This window comes from Panulirus ornatus, chromosome 55 (assembly GCF_036320965.1).
Source record: "Panulirus ornatus isolate Po-2019 chromosome 55, ASM3632096v1, whole genome shotgun sequence".
NCBI lineage: Eukaryota > Metazoa > Arthropoda > Malacostraca > Decapoda > Palinuridae > Panulirus > Panulirus ornatus.
In genome coordinates, this window is record NC_092278.1 from 22,925,659 (window position 1) to 22,935,542 (window position 9,884).

Sequence of the window (9,884 nt, forward strand, 5' to 3'; positions counted from 1 at the left end):
GAATGAGGGGTGGTTAATGTAGATAAGGCAGAGCCAGGGAGAGATAAGAGAGGGAAACAAGTGAGAAGATAAGAGAAAGGAGGGAGGTAAGCAGCGACAAGGAGGGCGAACGGGAGGTAGAGCAAGAGGGATAAGAAGCGGAGGGGGGAAGACCTGAAGAGCCAATTAAACGACCCATTAATTAGTGGTTTAATGGTCGTCCCAACGACTTCTCCTCCTACCGGGGACTGACTTCCCTCTAACCTGCCAATTCCTGATCCCCCGAATCTCCCTACAACCCCAGAGCCTCCCGTTAGCATTTTCTACGACCCATTTTACAACTACACTCAACCCATGTACAACCATACGTAGTAAACCAGAGAGTACCCGTAAACCAGCCAGAGTCGAGGTTACCTCGCTTATCTCGACTGTGAATGGTAAACTACAACACAGATCTTTCTCATGCACACTGAGATACCCACTAATACCATCCCTATGGCTATTCACATCACCACAAAACCTTTCCTAGCCACACAGCCAGCAATCCCAGCACTACAGTCCCCCCACTTCATCAAACTAGACCGGGCCTCATCCACTTGGGTCAGACAAAGTGGTCTCTAATTGGTCTCTTGTGCCGACGGAGGCAGCCAATAGGACCCCATGTCTACCAGGGATAATGGCTCTCCGCCTACGTTCCAACCTCCAATATCGCTGCTCCTGTGTCAACGGTTTTAATTGGCCGCGACTCTGAATAAAGTTCAGACTGGATTGAACAGCTTCAACGTGCCCACAGCTGCGGCAGGACTTGGCTCTGTGTGTGTGCGACCCACAGCTGCGGCAGGACTGGCTCTGTGTGTGTGCGACCCACAGCTGCGGCAGGACTTGGCTCTGTGTGTGTGCGACCCACAGCTGCGGCAGGACTGGCTCTGTGTGTCCGACCAGGTCTAATACAACGTACGTCAGCCATTGGAAACTGGTCGCTCGCGTCCTGTGAGAGCGCGGCCAGACCCGTTCCCTTGCGCTCAGCGGGACGGAGGACCTCGGGTTACGACGAGGGCCTGAGCAGCCCCCCCCCCCGGCGTCGTGGTGACGTCACGAGACGATGACGGCAGGTTATCGACTCGTTATCTCCTCCTGTGTCACCTGCCGGTCACGGGTCACTGTGGCGACATCATGACTGAAACGACCGATTCAACGACGGGAAAAAACAATAGAGAAAACGCTGAATTTTCCCTTCAAAATGTCCATTGTTATAACTGGAATCAAGTGATGATGATTACAACTTGCTTCATCATCTACAACAAAGGGTTGTATAATTATCTACTTTGTTATAACTAGGGATTATCATGTTATCACACTAACATACACACATGGATAATCTTACTATTTACTTTCTCACTTCACCCCCAAAAAAATCTATCCAATAGGCAGGGCCAGCGCGTAGCGCTCCCCGCAGGGAAATCTAAGGGTTATGTAGAGTGAGCAGCCTGACTTACGTGTTGCTAAGCATTCCATGGGATGGAAAGACTGCGTCCGTGGAATGAAAGTCAACAGCCACCGTCAGGGTGAGGAATAGGAAGAAGAGGCAACCTGGGACACAGGAAGAAAATTTGACACCCACTGAAGTCTTGGCTCCCCCCGATACCCAGGCTGGGGGGGGGGGGGGGGGCCACCGGTGATGTGCCTCCCTTGGTGGGTGCCTTCCTTACCCCTCTACCAGAGAGAGAGAGAGAGAGAGAGAGAGAGAGAGAGAGAGAGAGAGAGAGAGAGAGAGAGAGAGAGAGAGAGAGAGCAAGTTTCCCTCGTGAGGTACAGGTCGTGCTACGGGCAGCTACAGTTTGCCTGGCTCTCATGAATACATCAACATGCAAATTGATGACGGGGGAAAAAATGGCTCTGGCGGCAGACAGGCAGGTCGTCCTGGGCTGGCGGGCGGTCGCTCCTCTGCCGGAGGTCGTTCTTGGGCGGGCGGGTGGTCGTCCTCCCAGAGAGGGGGGTAAGTCGTCCTTCTCTCCCCCAGCATGGGTCGTATCCACGCTCCCCTAGCAATGGGATTCGTCCTCCCCCAGGCCCCAGCATGGGTCGTACCCACGCTCCTCCAGCACTGGGGGGTCGTCCTTCCCCCACCCAGGCCCCGGCATGGGTCGTACCCACGCTCCCCCAGCACTGGGGGGTCGTCCTTCCCCCACCCAGGCCCCGGCATGGGTCGTACCCACGCTCCCCCAGCACTGGTGGTCGTCCTCCCCCAGGCCCCGGCATGGGTCGTCCCGGGTGGTCCCGCCGTGTACAGGTATTGATCCCAACAGTTGGGATATACAGCGCCCGGGGACCCACCCCACCACACAACCCCCGCCCCCCCCCACATACCTTGACCACCACCACCTCAACACCGCCCTCTACACCACCTCACCACCCACTCCACAACCCCGTCAACGACCCCGTCAATCCCCCCCCCCCCTTCTCCTCCTCCCCACTAGACCCCCCCCCTCTCTCTTCTCCGGCCATGAAGAAAATATAAAACTTATTACCCATCTTTTCCCAGAGAACAGTGAAAAACAGGTCTCTCTCTCTCTCTCTCTCTCTCTCTCTCTCTCTCTCTCTCTCTCTCTCTCTCTCTCTCTCTCTCTCTCTCATAAAAAAGCAGTGACCTATCTCTCTTTCTTTCGCTGAATAATAAACTTATACATTATTCAGCAGAGGCCAGCTGTCACCACACGGTAAAACCCCGTGGGAACCAGAAGCCTGTGAAAAAAAAATAGAAGAACCCCGCAAAATACGAGGGAAAAACACGTCAATGTAGGGATCGTGTAAGTCCTCCCTGGCGAACGTTCGTGTCAGCTCACGACAAGGGCTCCCTGACCCTTGCTTCACATCTTCCTGGCGCACACACACACACACACACACGATCATTCAAGTCTTACTTCTCGGTTTTCCGTCGGAAATTCAACTGTGAAGACGAAAAAATATCAGACTTCGGTCGAGGCTGATTACACTGGGTCATAACTCTTTGCCAGAATTACCGCAGACTTTGATGATACAATGATAAGACGTATGGTGTACCAATGTGACCTTGGCTGGAAACAATAAAGTTCATGTTTCTACGTAATCACCGCAATCATAAGAACTAATGTATTCTAATGCGGACATCAACCATAACAATTGTGCATATAATCTTTAATAAACTTGAGATATATATATAAATATCCACAAGAAGTTCCCTGACAAGTGTTGGCCATATTTCCTGATCTGTGTCACTTTTGGACGTTATCTGGAAAATATCTGGGAAATTTTGGCTGGGTAATGAGGCAACTTTCCCCACTCAAGTAAACAAACCGGTTTTGTTTTGATGGAGTGGGGGGTGGTGGAAGGGGCGAATGAGGCGCACGGACCGCCCCATCATACGTCATGGGACGGCCATTACCATCACATGACAGCCATACACCACTGAGAAGATTACCGAAACAGTCGAGTAAATCCATGCACTTCGCAGACCCACACAGGGTCAGGAAACACGAGCACACACACGGTAGACAACGTGCACGGGTCATGGCAGGTGCCGGCAACTGCAGCAACGCGAGATCCTTCCTCTCGTTGGTAGCAGAGACAGACGAATTGGAATTGGATTGGATTATAAAATTTAGGCACATAAGCCAAGCACTGGAGCTTTTAGTGCTGTTCCTGGCTCACACACACACACACACTGACGGGACTTCCTGTCATTCTACTCATCCCAGTCACCAATCACAAACCTGTCCGTTATCCAGCCACCAATCACAAACCTGTCCCTTATCCAGTCACCAATCACAAACCTGTCCCTTATCCAGTCACCAATCACAAACTTGTCCCTTATCCAGTCACCAATCGCAAGTCGTCCTGACCATCGCCACACACGAGACCAGACGCCCCGTCCCACTAGACGGTAAGCACTGGTCACCTGTCTCACGCCTCACCACGACGACCTTGTACCCTCACCAGCCTGGCTAGTGTCGTCACCAGCACGACAGAACGACCATTATATACGGTGATGACCTGACCTCTGACCCGATACGTGAGGGGTTCTGGTTAAAGGCCAGGGGTCATCACACACAGGGAAGGGTTCGTGCCCATATGGTTAATGTAATCAACCCACGGACGTGACCCCTCACCAATAGCTAATTACGGCTCTTGTTGACACTATTACTCTGCCATCATTACTTCTACAGACAGACAGACAGACAGACACACACACACGGTCCTCTACCTGTGTACACCTGGTATACTATACACTGCACAACGACACCCACCCCCCCTAAACCCCGCCACAACTCACAAAATCTACGCCAGAATAAACCCCACCATCCAGACACACGTAATCCGGACGCCAGACACGTTATCCGGACGCCAGACACGTTATCCGGGCACCAGACACATTATCCGGGCACCAGACACGTTATCCGGGCATCAGACACGTTATCCGGGCACCAAACACGTTATCCGGACGCCAGACACGCTATCCGGGCACCAGACACGTTATCCGGGCACCAGACACGTTATCCGGGCACCAGACACGTTATCCAGGCACCAGACACGTTATCCGGGCACCAGACACATTATCCGGGCACCAGACACGTTATCCGGACGGTGGACGCCTTTGTTCAGATCCTCCTGTGAATGATTTATGAGCAAGACAAATACGATGAGGCGGGAGGGAGGCGTTCCGACCTGCTCAGGTGATGTGCAGATAATGTTTGCCTGGATACAGGACACACCTGCTACGGATTCGGATATTGGACACACCTGCTACGGATTCGGATATTGGACACACCTGCTACGGAGTCGGATATTGGACTCACCTGCTACGGATCCGGATAAGCCCCAGCGATCCGGGAGTTCTCATCCCGGATGGTGGAACCTGTTTTCCCCAGACACATACATCAGTGTGGCGGAGGCCAGGCCATCCTCTCGTGTATGTAAGTAACCCTCCCGCCTTCCTGCGGTACATGGCCATCTTGCGGCCGGGAATGACTGTACGTACGTACACAACTACTGTTACCGGACGGCTGCCTCCTACGTCACGCCGTTACGTTCGTCCATCATATATTCACAGCCTCGGGGGAGTGGTACGTGTTACGACAGTGGCTGTCAGGCACGGACGTGCAAGCAATGACAAAACTGTGGACATGAAGCAATTATACTGGTCAAGTTTCTTTACACAATTATCTATTCAACTGTTCTCAACGACTCTCTGGCTGGTTAACCACTTCGTGGGTTAACAGCCCAACCTGTTCAAGACAGACTACATTATCTCCAGTTTAACGTTGGCCCACGGGTTTGTATCCATCACTACGGGTGTTCGAACTGACCCAGGATTAAATGGCAATTTAAATCCAGCTTATTCGAAGCCTCTAACAACACTGAATACCTGTATCAAATCACCCCTTGACCTTCTCTCTTCCAAGTTAAACAATGTAAAGTCGTCCAAACCGGCTCTCGTTGCATTCACCAGAAAAAAGTTTCATTTTAGAAGTATATTTGAATGACGTATCTATGTAGCCTATGACGCAGAACTGTCTACCTAAAGTTTTCTTATATAATAATAATAATAATAATAACAATAATAATAATAATAATAATACAGAGGAAGTCATGCAGAAGAAAAAAGAAAACGGGAATGAAGACTAACTGATGAAAATGGATGTAAACAAACTTCGCGAGGGTGACTCAGAAGAGAAACTACCACCCCCCCCCCCCCCCCCCGTAGTACACAAGTTGCCAACGATGCATTTTGTAAGGGGTTGATGATATCCTCCCCCCATCCCTCCCCCCTCCCCGTAAATTACGACGACGTGGGGGGGGGGGGGGGAGGTATGTATTTCAGGCCGCAGTCGTCAGCATCGATTTCTAACAAGCACAGCAGCTGAACCCGCATGGGGAGAGAGAGAGAGAGAGAGAGAGAGAGAGAGAGAGAGAGAGAGAGAGAGAGAGAGGTAGGGGTGCTCAGCACACCTCCCCCCCTTAACCACAGCACGACGGTACAACCCTCCATACGACGGTAAGATTGTTGAGAACGACGGTACGATCCTCGAACACGACAGTACGACCCTTGATCGCGATGGTGCGACCACCGAGCAAGACGGTACAATCACTAGGGTAAGGTTACACAGGTCGAGCCATCACACCGTCGTGCTCAAGGGTCGTACCGTCGTGCTCAAGGGTCGTACCGTCGTGATCAAGGGTCGTACCGTCGTGATCAAGGGTCGTACCGTCGTGCTCAAGGCTCGTACCGTCGTGATCAAGGGTCGTAACGTCGAGCCAGGTAGGCAAAGACGTCCTCACACCACGGACGCTTACGACAGCCGCTTACGCACACACACACGTCGGAAATCTCGTCCAAAATGCGGAAAAAAGAAAGAAAGAAAAAAACAACACACGAGAGATCGTCTGGGGCGAGATCTGACAGCCCTGTAGTTCCCTAAGGCTAATTCCTGAAAACCACTCCAATCACCTGCAACTACCCGGTGATTAACCAAATTGGCCGTCATCATGGACGAGCCAAAGGTCAAATTATCGGTGGCATGCCAGACGCTGGTGCCTGGTATACCCGTGTGGGAACCCGGATATACGGGGCGCACAACCCCACATGAAGTGGGTGGACCCTCGTGTTATATATATATAAACCTGGTTTACCTTCCCAGGGCAGGAATGGTTTACCCGTGACGTCACGGCGATCTGGCGTACACGACACGAACACACGAGGCGGGTCTGTCTCCCTGGCTGGCGAGGATGTGTTACGACACCATACCATTACAGAAGAGGAACTTAAGTTCCGACACCAAACACAGACCATCGTACCGTCAGACACTTACGTGTGTGTGTGTGTGTGTGTGTGTGTGTGTTGCAGTGGCTGGGCAGAACGTGTACTGTACGTGGGGAGGCGCGGGAACCTGGAGGTCACCACAGTGACTGACATTATCTGGTCATCAGCCACGGCTCAGATGGTACACAACGACCTACGTACACACACACACACACACACACACACACACACACACACACACACACACCTGGTGTCGCCTCTTACGTCACGGGTCGGGGCGACATCTGTCAAGTGTGACGTCAACTCGAACGACTTGGCCCACACCAGGTCACGAAAAGGTCATGGCCAATAACGGGTGACCTCGGGGTCGCTGGTCTGTTCCCAAGGAGGGAGGGAGGGGGGGAGGGGGGGAGGGGGTATCATTTCTTAATTTCTCCCCGTATTATGAAGGTGAAACTGGAGAGTTTTAGTTCCAGTGTACATAACACAGGTGGCGTTCATGTTGTTAAAGGTAGTAGGGTTTAGCCCGGAGGGAAGCGCCTTAAACCAAGCACACGACCACAGGTGGCTCTCGTGGTTCCTCCCCACGATCACAGATGGCTCTCGTGGTTCCTCCCTACGATCACAGATGGCTCTCGTGGTTCCTCCCCACGACCACAGATGGCTCTCGTGGTTCCTCCCCACCATCACAGATGGCTCTCGTGGTTCCTCCCCACCATCACAGATGGCTCTCGTGGTTCCTCCCCACGACCACAGATGGCTCTCGTGGTTCCTCCCCACCATCACAGATGGCTCTCGTGGTTCCTCCCCACGACCACAGATGGCTCTCGTGGTTCCTCCCCACCATCACAGATGGCTCTCGTGGTTCCTCCCCACGACCACAGATGGCTCTCGTGGTTCCTCCCCACGACCACAGATGGCTCTCGTGGTTCCTCCCCACCATCACAGATGGCTCTCGTGGTTCCTCCCCACGATCACAGATGGCTCTCGTGGTTCCTCCCCACCATCACAGATGGCTCTCGTGGTTCCTCCCCACCATCACAGATGGCTCTCGTGGTTCCTCCCCACCATCACAGATGGCTCTCGTGGTTCCTCCCCACGACCACAGATGGCTCTCGTGGTTCCTCCCCACCATCACAGATGGCTCTCGTGGTTCCTCCCCACGATCACAGATGGCTCTCGTGGTTCCTCCCCACCATCACAGATGGCTCTCGTGGTTCTTCCCCACCATCACAGATGGCTCTCGTGGTTCCTCCCCACGATCACAGATGGCTCTCGTGGTTCCTCCCCACCATCACAGATGGCTCTCGTGGTTCCTCCCCACCATCACAGATGGCTCTCGTGGTTCCTCCCCACCATCACAGATGGCTCTCGTGGTTCCTCCCCACCATCACAGATGGCTCTCGTGGTTCCTCCCCACCATCACAGATGGCTCTCGTGGTTCCTCCCCACCATCACAGATGGCTCTCGTGGGACAGTTCCAATGTACGACCACAGATGGCAGTCGTGCAATACACTCTGGTTTCTAAGCATTGTGAAGTTCACTTGGGGATCTTCAAGAACAAAAGAACTTCTTAATATATAATCATTTTCCAAACATAGACCAACGTATCAATTCCTAATGATAATCATATTCCAAACACAGACCAACGTATCAATTCCTAAAGATAATCATATTCCAAACACAGACCAACGTATCAATTCCTATTACGTAAATCTTCTACGACAGGAAATTTGAGCTTTCAAGTTACGGTTGGACGTGGCAACACCGATGGCGAAAACCGACGTCGACCAATCAAGAAGCGGCTTACAAACGACCGTCCTCGCCTGCCAGACGTCACAAAACCCGTCCTAATGTTGCACACGGAACGACGCCGATTAATTAATTTGTTCCCACCAGCGAGATGTCTGCATCGCTCATCGATTACTTACGTTTTTTAAACGGTATCAAAATATGACGGAAACTGCCATGCACTACTAACTCGCCCTGACTTGACTTGCTTTAAATGACGACATCCGGGCAGAACCAGGCTGGTGGTTACTGCCTTGTTTGGTACTAACAATGGGCGGCTTGGTACTCCCCTGTTTTGACCGGCACCACGAAACGAGCCGGTCCGGCACCACGAAACGAGCCGGTCCGTCACCACGAAACGAGCCGGTCCGACACCACGAAACGATCCGGTCCGGCACCACGAAACGAGCCGGTCCGACACCACGAAACGAGCCGGTCCGGCACCACGAAACGAGCCGGTCCGGCACCACGAAACGAGCCGGTCCGACACCACGAAACGAGCCGGTCCGACACCACGAAACGAGCCGGTCCGGCACGAATCTAAACCAATTCGTAACCCTACCCGGAGAAGAGAGGTGGACTCGGCAGTATTTCCGCGTTAAGTTACAGAACCAAACACAAGTCAACATACAGACAAACACAATTAACCAAAATCACGAACTAAAATCGTGTGGCGTAACTCCCTACAGCAGTTACCAATAATCCCCCTCCCCCATAACTCGATTTCCCAGCTCCGTAACCGGACTCTCCCGGCTCCAGACCCCTGTTATTACGGACGACCGGCTATTATGAACGACCGGTCATTAAGCCCCCCCCCCCCCCCCCCAAGCCGGGGGATTCCCAGCAGCGAGCAGGGCCGGCCATACAAGCACATCGGAAAAAGTATATTTATAAAGTGAAAAAAAAAATGAAAATAAAAAACTGATAAATCATTACAATCACAATTTAAATTTCACTATTATTCATTAATCATAAAGCAATATACTACTACTACTACCCAATAATAATAATAATAATAATAATAATAATAATAACAATAATAATAATAACAATATAATAATAATCCTACTCATCCTAAATGGCATCGTGTTTACTCATATAATTTACTTAAATAAAAGAAATTACCTCATGAATAATGTAAAACCTTGAACTACCTTACACGACACTTTAAAATTCCTGTTAAAAATTAATAACTATAAACTGTAAATATACACACAAATGTACACACAAATACACTTTCTGTAAAAATAGACTGAAGTTGTTCAGTTTTGTAAAGCTATTATGGATTCTAACATCAAGCATAGTCCCACATCACTT

General features: G+C 51.4%; 1 protein-coding gene across 4 annotated transcripts in view; it reads right to left on the reverse strand.

Annotated features, from left to right (window-relative positions):
* The window catches only part of Tomosyn (syntaxin-binding protein tomosyn), a 488,765-nt gene that overhangs the window by 176,498 nt on the left and 302,383 nt on the right, over nt 1-9,884 (reverse strand). The window lies entirely within an intron of this gene.